This window comes from Thermobia domestica, chromosome 12 (genome assembly GCF_964235325.1).
Source record: "Thermobia domestica chromosome 12, izTheDome1.hap1.1, whole genome shotgun sequence".
Taxonomy (NCBI): Eukaryota; Metazoa; Arthropoda; class Insecta; order Zygentoma; family Lepismatidae; genus Thermobia; species Thermobia domestica.
The window spans coordinates 148,255,220-148,266,415 of NC_137465.1; positions in this window are offsets into that span (position 1 = coordinate 148,255,220).

Genomic DNA, 11,196 nt, shown 5'->3' on the forward strand with positions numbered 1-11,196 from the left:
CGAGTAACAAAATCGAACCAAGAGAGCTTGACACAGGACTGTTTCTCAGGTCGATTTTTGTAGAGAGAAAACCTTGATCTTGGAATATTTCCTCTTTGCCAAAGGACACATTTTCATTCAGGATGACATCAGTTCGAACCCCGTCTGAGTAACCCAGTTCAGACTCAATAAACGAAGACAAGTAGAAATTACCGCCAGTATCATTTACCAGAGATGTGAAACCAAAAATTCATACCGAAGCCGCCCGAAACAAAACCGAGACCACGATACCAAGAAGACGCCAACCTTCTCCTGTATTTTTCAGTGCCTATAGACTTTCTCTAGGTAAGAACCCAGGATTTCGAATGCTGAACGCTTTTCAACAACTCCAGATCACAGTAAGTAACGTACATGTCACAGTTACTGTATGACCACAGTTTGTGTTACTTTTCTATACGTGCTCAAAAATTGTTGATTTCGTTCACCAAGGAATAGGTAACTAATTTAAAATCGCGTTGTAAATAATTAATCGATCCATCCAAATTACCTCACGAACTCATGTCTCATACACCATACCTGGAAAGATCAAGTAAAGTAATTACCTAGCTTAAATTGAAGATGTATACTTGTAGAACGTTATTTCTATTCTCCTGGTTTTCCCTTAGTTGCAATTCCAGTTCCGGTTATTCCGACATAACCAGCATATCATTGCATAAAGATCGGACTTTCTCTTGGTAACAATCCCACATACAAGACGAAAACTCCGATTACGATATTGCAAAAGTCAGTGACAATTGATTCATTTCAAAATACTTAAAAATAGAAATTACATAGCCTTTACCATAATATAGGGTCATTAAAAAAATGCACTTAAGAGAAAACGCCTAAGTTGTATATTGTTAATTTGACATAGCGCTGGCAACTATATTCGCTTTTTAAACTTTATAAAGCATACTCTGTATATATTTCTAAAACAAAGAAAACATTCCTGTTAATTTTTTAAATAATGTTTTACTTAATATTTTAAATGAAATGAAATCTTTGAATTTTACGTCCCACGGTTATGCCGGCTAGACTAAAGGAGACGGTGATTATGAGAAATGAATGAAATTGTGGAATGAAGAAAGCGGGAGGAAACGAGAGAACCCCGAGGAAACCCACGCACACGGTGTTTGTGATAATATTTAAACGTGAAATAAATTTTATAATTAATCATCTTTTTTAGTGTAGAGCATTATCTGTTCTAAGTTGTTATAATAATGAGCTGATCCAACCTATTCAATATTCGTGTTGTCTAACTCTTTGTGTTATGTGACTGCAAGATATGAAGCATTTGGTTTAGTAATATCCATATACATCAGGTAGTCTAAAAAGTGATTAGCCTTTTGCGCACAATATTCCCTTAAAGAATCTCAAGGTATATTAGTTGCAGCGAGTCGGGTTTAAGGTCATTCGATAGCTGAGAGTTGAAGTTAGCAGTTGTAGAAAACCTGTGTGTTGGGATTCTTATTCCTAATCAGACGTAAGGTATTGCGCTGTGAAAATAAGTGGACTTTCCGCGAAACTGCACTACATTCTACAATTTTATTTCGATAAAGGCACAAATGCTGCGCAGGCCTGTGATGAAGAAATTTGTGTTGTTTATGGGCGAGATACGTTATCAAAAGCAATGGCCAAAAGATGATTCAGTCGCTTTCCTTCTGGAAATTTTGATGTCCAAGGTGCTTCTCGCATTGGGTGACCAATCGCAGCTAAAACATTTATTTTGGCAAAAGTCGAGCAAAACCGGCATGTAAGTAGTTATGTCTTCATCAATGATCTAAACATCCATCACCAAACGTACAAAAACAAGCTCGACGTTTAAGTGCCACGTTGTCAGATGTCAGTTGTAAAATAGAATACATAAAAAGTTAGAAAACGTAAGTGTACGAGCCTCTCCCAGCATAGCAGAAAGGGAAAAAGGAATAGTAAATGTAGATACTAGGTGCATGTAGCACCAAGACTTTTTAGCGTGGAACTGGCTACGCGTGCGGGGTAACATGCTCTGTACCTGCAACAGAGTCATAATTATTATTGTGGAGTTGTGTACCTGCGAGTAGCAGTAAGTTGAACTTAATGTCGTCGAGAGGTGAGGTCTGTGACCCGATTTATCAACGGGGAAAAAAAAACATACCTCAGGAAACGTTTATTGCCAATCTTATTTGCGATGTGCCATCCACAACCGGCGAAGAGGAACATTGCGGTCTGGAATTATTCTGATTCGCAACGTTTCAATTATAGTGAAGTTGTAGATCACTCTCTATACGAGTGCTGCATATCAATTATCGACTGGCTGAAGTCACCGGCAGATTTCTATATAAAAAGTTTACAAAACCTTGTACTATTCTACCATAAATGCTAGGAGCTTCATAGTGACTATGTAAGAAAATAGTCGAGATATGTACTTGTATAGGGGAAAAAAAACTTCCATATTCTTTGCAATACAGAAAACACCTTTTTTGACATGCCCCATGTAAATGTAAATTATCTTAAAAGGTGTAATTGACAACCATAGTGACAACCAAGGCGCGACTGGTTTAACAACCTTGATGATGTGCATCAAGCTACTGTGTTGTCTTATTTTCTTTTACTGCATAACATGAATAAAAACATTTATTTGCAAACTCTCATTAGGCAAAGATCAACAAAACACAACAGAAAACTCTCTCAAAGGACTACCATGGTAGTCAGTAGTACTGAATACTGATGGAAATGTGCCCATACGGGTTAGAGGAGAAAAAAGAGAAACAAGAGGTCGATAATTTCATGCGACACATTAAGTAGGAAGTATTTTGATGAGGCTCTTACTGCACCAAAGAGGATCAGGTCAAGAATTATCAGAGGTATTCAACAAGAAAAGATCACTTTTAGCTAGCAGGCTTAATCCTGAATTAAGGAAGAAGTTCGTCAAGTGCTATATATGGAATGTGGGAGTGCATGGTTCAAAGACTTGGACATTACGGAAGTTAAAGAAGAAATATTTAAAGCTTCGAAATGTGATGTTCGAAGAAGATGAAGATAAAATGGACAGAAAGGTAACAAACTAAGATGTTTTAAAACGGATAGGAGAGAAGGAGACGCTTTTAGCTAGCATCATTCGTAAGGAGGTCAATTGGATTGGACACATCTTGCGAAGAAATTGTCTTCTTCATACTACCACCTGAGAAGGAAGGCAAGGAGTAGGAAGAAAAAAAAAAAACAGCTGATTGATCATTTGAAAAATAGAAAATATTGGGAGTTACAAGAGGAAGCTGAAGATCGTGCAACATGGGAGAAACATTTCCAGGCCCAAACCTAAAGTTAAAAAAAAAAAAAAAAAAAAAAAGAAAAAACAGGACCCGCTAGTAGGCAGAATACTTAAGGGTTTTCACTACAATGTAATTAAACTACCGCTAATTTTAGAGTTTTTCTGTAATATCTTCAAAAAAAAATAAACATATTCGAAAAGCAGAAACGTAGTGAACTAGATAAATACGATTTTGCATGTGATATCTTTACCACAATTCACCTATCTGCTTTTGATATGCCGCTATTTACAGAACCCACAAAACATGCTGGGCGGCATTCAGAGAAATTCGTTAATGAAGTGTTAGTCACGGACTAGTTAGTTGCATACCAGCCCTATACTAAAGAATGTGTACTTTTTGGTATTCAGAGTCTACTTTGAATACAACTAAAAAGTTGATTTGGGTATGATTAACTAATATACGTCAATGCATCGGGTGAGAAAAATAAATGTGGCAACTACGGAAAAGAAGATGTGCGCATGCGTAGTCTGTAAACATGAAAATACATGAAATCCGAAATGTGTTGCACAAACTAAACCATGGCTAAAAGGGTACCCTCTGCTCCAGATTAATTAGTCACATTTGATTAACTTCGTCAACTACTACGTCCTAATCAGAGTCTGAATATACTTTTGATAATCATCCGTTAGTCAAACCCGTAGTAGGTCATTAATCAGACTACAAAACGACTCTGCATAAGGCCCGCTAAATCTATCTACAGTTTCAAATTGAAAGCAGATAGATGAGTTGTGATAACGGTATCACATGCAAAGTCGTATTGTGTAGTTCACTACGTTTCTGTTTTTCGAATATTTTTATTTGTTTTGAAGATATTACAGAAAAACTCTAAAATTAGCGGTAGTTTAATTTCGCTGTAGTGAAGACCCTTAATGATGCTGATGGGGAAGATAATGAGATTATAAAAAACTAAACCAAACCAGTAATGAGAAAGTGTAACTTTTTCGGTCTATGCTCATCATAATATGAAACAAGAGTTGAAAGAATTGAATAACCGTTCACCCACAACAAATCTTGAAAAGTATATCTTAATACAAATTTAAATGTTATATGTTCATGAAGATAACACAGATTTCAAAGTACACGTTCCTTATAAATATTTAAAGATTTTTTTTAATAATAACTTTTGACATTTATTTAGGCGATCACTAGTAGACAACATGCATGTGTGAAGTTCATGAAATGAAAATTGTCGCTAAAATAATTGTATAAATACTAAATAAGAGCCCGAAACTTTCATGCAGCAATGAAGAAAGCACAAGGGTAGTTCACTCCGTACTAAGGCGAATAAGAGGCGTAATGGAAGCTAATGAGGACTTTACGCGATACTAATCTTGAATAAAGTCACAGCCAACAGAAAAAGCTCTTTATAGAGCTATGTAATTTCATCCATTTCTCCTGTAACTTGACCAATTGAAACTTCCAATTTCTCAGCGTTTTTCTACAACATATACCGATTATTTACTAGTAATAGACTCGATTTTTCTCGTGGGCAAGTTGTTAGTATTCTCGCTTTCAAAGTAATAAATCAATGTTCGATATCTGGTGGGGTACTTTTTTGTCTTTACTGACGAGTAACATTTGTTTCAAAATCATTCACTTACTGTGTGGTATATTTGAAATGACGACATAACAGCGAGTAAGGAGGGTAACCATCTATTAATGTTGCTTACTTGTTAGATTTCTGGGCTTTCGGCAGCTACGACCATGTTAGCCCGTCAAGTGTGACGGATGACGTCCCTCGGCGAGGGGAGGAAGAAAGAAAAGAAGAAGGAAGGAAGGAAGCTCCTGGGATTATTATGTTAGGAACCATCCCGGTACTTGCCTGGCGCGAATGAGGAAAACCCAGGGAAACCTCACTCAGGATGGTTAGCCTTAAAAAGCTATTACACTTTTTCGACCGTGTGTCCCCACCGGGAAGCGAACAATGTCGCTTCGAGACGACACTGAAATCCATACCACCAAGAAAAATAAATACAACATAAAGAAAAGTAAACAATAAAAAATATAAAGCAAATTGACACAAATGCAAAAAATAATGATGCTAATAAGCGCAAAGGTGTGAGGGAAAAGGTCGAGAACAAAGGAGCTATCTACAGTATATTGGTATAAATAATGTTTTCCTAGTATACTTGTCAGTTTCTGACAGAATTTTGTGTAGGAAATTCTTCCTAATGTAATTGAAGTTATTATAAACTAGCAGCGTTCACCCCGCTTCGCTGCGGTCACCCCGGAACGCAATAAACTTTGTTACTTAGATAATTTTTACTTTTTCGCTTTCAAGTGATATGATAAAAACCATAGTAGATTGCAGTAAATGTTAACATTATATCGCCTGTCATTTATGTTAACCCGCCGAGTGACACGGTCATGCGGGTTGCATATAAATACGTTTATTTTTACCTATGATGAACTAACAAAGGATTTGTACGTTATGGACACTTGAATGGTCAATTATCTCAAGACACTGGTAATTGAAAATTAAAGTGATATGATAAAAACCATCTAGGGTCCAAATCCTAATAACCCCCCAAAAATGAAAGAAATTGGTTCAGCCGTATTAGCGTGATGAGGGAACAAAGGATTTGTGCGTTCTCTTTTATATATAAGATTATATCACGCTATGAAATGTCGCCAGCATATATATGTATTTCCTTAACAAAGTTATAACTCTCTATAATGTATAACCTTGACCAGAAAGCAATATACAAAGAAATCTGTTCTTTGCATGGGAAAAATAGTTATGCAAAATATTGGAAAGGTATAATTGAATCCCTTTTCTCCCCCTTAGGATACATATTTGAATCGAAATGAAATTATAAAATCCAGCTCGATCCAAGTCTACTTTCAAAAATATATCTGAAGCAATTTAAACGCTTTTCCATGATAGTGAAGAAAGACAATGTGGATATAGTTTTTATATAATGAGAAAAATATTACAGAAATAGTCTCCTTGTCCCATCCCCTTAGAAGTGGAATTCTATGAAATGCTGCGAATGTCAATTTATTTAAGGATTCCATATTTTAAGCTCATGGCAGCTCGTGAGATTCTCTATTTTGGCATACATTTTGAACCCCTTTCTTTCCCTTAGGATACACATTTTCACAAGCTTTTCAGCGTAGCTCTCGTCGATTTTGCTGGTCATCAATCAACTGCCCTGTTCGACGAATCCTATGAGTATTTCAAGTCCTGTCTCTCTTAAAATTCAAACAGACCAACGACTCCTTCCTGGTTATTTGAATTATTCATTTACAAGGAATTGTTGTTAATGACCTAAAGTAATAATTAAAAACACCGTGATTCCTTTATACTACGACATCGGTGGGAGTAGACCATATCCTTCAAATAGCTCATAGGAAAAATAACCACATGGTAATAAATCAGGGGAGCGTGAAAGACATTCAACTTTCCGAAACGAGAGATTCATCATTAAAAACAAGGAAATACGTGTTACAGCGTTTTCGAAACTTCTCTTCTGAGAAGGAAAAGAGTTCGTTTCTAATATTCAAATTTAATTTTCTTTATTCAGAAAATGCAGAATCTAAAGATACGCTTAAGTTGGAGGTGTGGAATTTGGTATATAGGCTTTAATTAAGAAGTAATGAAATATGTTTCAGCGTTTCAAAAACTTCCGCTCCTAAGGGGGTCATTTTTATATCCAAATTTTCCTTTCTTTCCTTTATTTTGAAAGTCCCGAATGTAAGGGTTCCTTTAACACAGAGATGTGAAATTTGGCAAATAATTTTTTTATTAAAAATAAGAAAATATGTGTTTTAGTGTTTCTAAAAATTCCGATTCTAAGGATGGAAAGTAACTCATTTGTATAATATCCACGTTTCATTTTCTTTATTCAGAAATGACCAATTTAATCATGCTCGAGTTGGAGGTGTAAAATTCAGTCTATAAATTCTTAATTAAGAGTAAGGGAAAACTTTTCGTAAACTCCTTTCTAAGGAAGAAAACGTGGACATTGATAAAGTATTCAAATTCCTCTTTCTTTATTCCAAAAGTGCTCAATATTTGGGATTTGATTAAGTTAGAGGTGTACTCCACTGTACACAATCTATTCATTATAAATACGTGATTTAGTATTTTTTTTTTTTTTAAGTCCATATTTGAAGGAAGAAAAAGGATAATTTCTACAATATTCGAATTTCCGGTTTTACATTTATTACATCTTCCTGTACGCAGAAAAGACACTTTTGTTAGTATTGATGAAATTTAGCGACTACTTATTTTTTTACACAATGATTTCCCTTACCCGAATAGGTTTTGCTTGGGGAAACGGGGAGGGGTAAGACATTGATATATATATATATATATATATATATATACAGAGGTTGTTCAGATTGCATTTGGCCAATTTCGACATACCTAAAAATTTAGAAGAATCCATGGCGCCAGCTCCATAAGTGCTCGATGTGTTTCCCTTGGTTCCTAACAATAGCCCGGCAGTGTAATTTCCACTGTAATAGGCTTCTCTGAAGAACTGAGAGGGAATCTTGTCCCATTCCCTTTGCATACCTTTCCAAAGTCTTTCCACAGTTGTCACACGCCGTTTTCCCAAAGCCCGCTTCAGCAATCCAAATCCACAATAGTCCATAGGAATTTCATCTGGAGATTTAACAAGTACCTCATTGAAAGGTATCACCTGTATACCACTTGCCTTCTCCATCTCCCTGTAGAATACGAGGGACGATCGTGAGGTATGTGATGAGGCCTTGTCCATGTGAATGCGTACCAGATTGGCGTCATTTCCGTACATTGTTGGAATCTCATGCTCGTAGATCGACCGCATGATCTGCTACTGAAAATACTGCGAATTTATTTTGCAATTCTTCACCACCCTACGAATCTTCAGTTTACCTCGGTAACAGTAGCCAGTAACGACCATGAACCCTTTTGGGAAGGCTTCTTTACAGTGGCTCTCGGTTTGCCGCAGTCGGAAAGATCAATCCATGCTTCATCGAGCGTTACGACGTACATCCACCTTTGTTTTGCCAGATGCCGTTCGTACAGCTTCCGGGCGTTATACTTTCGTTCCTTTTGGTGGGCATCCGTGAGAAGATGCCCGCGAGCTTTCATGACTTTTTCCAGCTTGATTTGATGGTGTAACGTCCAGCTCACAGTCCCCAAAGACACGTCAAGACTATTAGCCATACACCTTTGTGTTGGCGGATTTTCTTGCATTGCCATTTTGCGAAGTTTCCTCTGCATGGTGGAGGTGGCCTTGGTGCATTCCCGCTTCCTAGGCAACTTCGTTGGTGATCCAAATGGTGGAGTTTCGTTGCCCTTGTACTTTTTAATAACATTTTTATTCCACTTAAACTGATGTTGCAACCATTCTTCTTGCACTGTTTTCTAATGACAGAAACACTAAAGTGGGCGTCATAAAGAGCCTTCCCAAAACCGGCTTAGTTTGGGCGGCATTTTGGTCACAGAGCGGAAACTCACACACTTGGAAACAAATTTAACACAACACTCACAACAATGCTCCTGTTTTGTGCGTTACTGTCGTTCGCGCGGAAAAACAACTCCGTTCCCAGGAAGCCACTGCACAACACTGCAGAACGCCACGAGCCAGGTCGGGTGAGTCCATTCTGCCCGAGAGGGGGAAAGAGCGAATTCGGCGAAACGCAGGCTAAACAACCTCAGTATATATATATATATATATATATATATATATATATATATATATATATATATATATATATATATATACATATATATATATATATATATATATATATATCAAACTCAGGGGAAGAAACTGCCCACCTGACCTTCAGAAATGACGCCCCTGCTTGCGCGAATTATTAAAGAATTCTTTCTAGGATGAATACTTCTCCATATTGCTTCCTGCTCAAGAGTAAACATTAGACTGTGCTGTATTGAGCGTCCCTTTCAACAATGAGATTATAAGACGTGAACATATTGTTTAACGTGGAATTCAAACCACATGAGCTCCCGCTGGAAATCGAATATGGATCTCCCACGCCGGAGTAAACGTAAACATTAGGAATAGAGGAGTTGTAATTTTGTTTAATATATATATGTTCTAATGTAATACATTACATAGCTGTGATATATATTTGGTCTAGGAATTAATTCGTGCGGTTGGTACGCACACATTTAAGCTGTAGTACAAACACAAAATACATAAATACCTTAAGAAAAATATTGTCCATCGCTAGCCACCACTTTCGCCCATCTGTCAGGCAATGTACGGATTCCGTGGCGAAAGAAGTCCTCATCCTTGGAAGCGATCCAGTCAGAGACCCATGTTTCAATATCTTCTGAAGAAGTAAACCGCTGTCCAATCAAATCGTTGTTCATGCAATCGAACAAGTAGTAGTCCGAAGGAGCAACGTCTGGTGAATACGGCGGGTGGGGTAAAACTTCCCATCCGACATTTTCTAAATAGGTTTTGACCGGTTTTGCGACATGTGGGCGAGCGTTATCATGTTGAACAATAAGTTTATCATGTCTGTTCTCCCATTCTGGTCGTGTTCTGGCCAGAGCTTGCTTCAAACGCATTAATTGTCGTCGATAACGTTCTCCATTCATAGTTTCACCCGGTTGCAGCAGCTCATAGTACACCACACCTTTCATATCCCACCATATGCACAGCATAACCTTTGCACAGTGAATATCTCGTTTTGGTTGTGATGGACCTGGTTTCACCCAGGCCTTTTTTCGTTTAGGGTTCTCGTAATGGATCCACTTCTCATCACCCGTAATAATTCGATGCAGAAACCCCTTTCTGCGCTGTCGTTGAAGCAGCAATTCGCAAATGGTTTTTCGTCTTTCAACGTCTCTGTCTTTCAATTCATGTGGAACCCAATGTGACATCTTTTGAATCATTCCCATGGCTTTCAAGCGTTTGGAGACTGTTGTTTGATCAACGCCTAATGCTGCTGCAAGTTGTTCCTGCGTTTGACACGAATCCTGCTCGAGCAATGCTGTCAATTCTTCGTCTTGAAATTTTTTTGGCTGTCCAGCTCGCTCTTGGTCTGCCAAGCCGAAATCACCACTTCTAAACCGTGCAAACCACTTCTGACACGTTCGCTCAGCTAGAGCATGGTCACCATACACTTCCACCAAAATACGATGACTTTCAGTCGCACTTTTCTGCATGTTAAAGTAATGCAGCAGGACACCCCGCAAAAACACTTTATCAGGCACAAATTGCGCCATGTTCACTTAACTACAAACTGGTGTTGTTGACGCTTTAATCCACTGCCCTATACTACGAACGATACGCGATGACAGGGGTTTGCAACACATGTGTGGATACACGGAACTGTGGGACGCTCCGTTCGTTGCGCCATCTCTTGTCCACCCGCACGAATTAATTCCTAGACCAAATATATTTATAAATTTCTTGCATTCATCTACGAATGCTGTTTGTCAGTAAAATGCAAATTCTTTATTTACATTAAAAAAAAAAAAAAAAAAAAAAAAAAAAAAAAAAAACGCTTGCCAGAATCTGAACCCATGTTAAAAATAAACATTAGCACGCAATTCCCTTACGTTACCCACTACACAAGAACGCATGACTGTTAGCCTTTTCCGTGTTTCCGTTACTGTCCTGTTGACGGTATATTTTCCATAGGTTTTAATCTCGTATCATGTAGTATGCAAGTTTTTACTTTTTCTGGTCATATTTTATGGTTCTTTTCTACAGGCCACCTGAATATTTAATTGGAGGCAATCTTCAGATTATCTATTTCTATTAGAGAATACGCACACTGCTCTTAACAGAATAGAGGGAAAACAGATTTCGCCTGTAAGGCGATACGTAAAGATCTACGTTCAACTTTTTGGACTTAGTCTCTAGAAGGCAGTTCCACTTTTCGTGACCAGATGTGT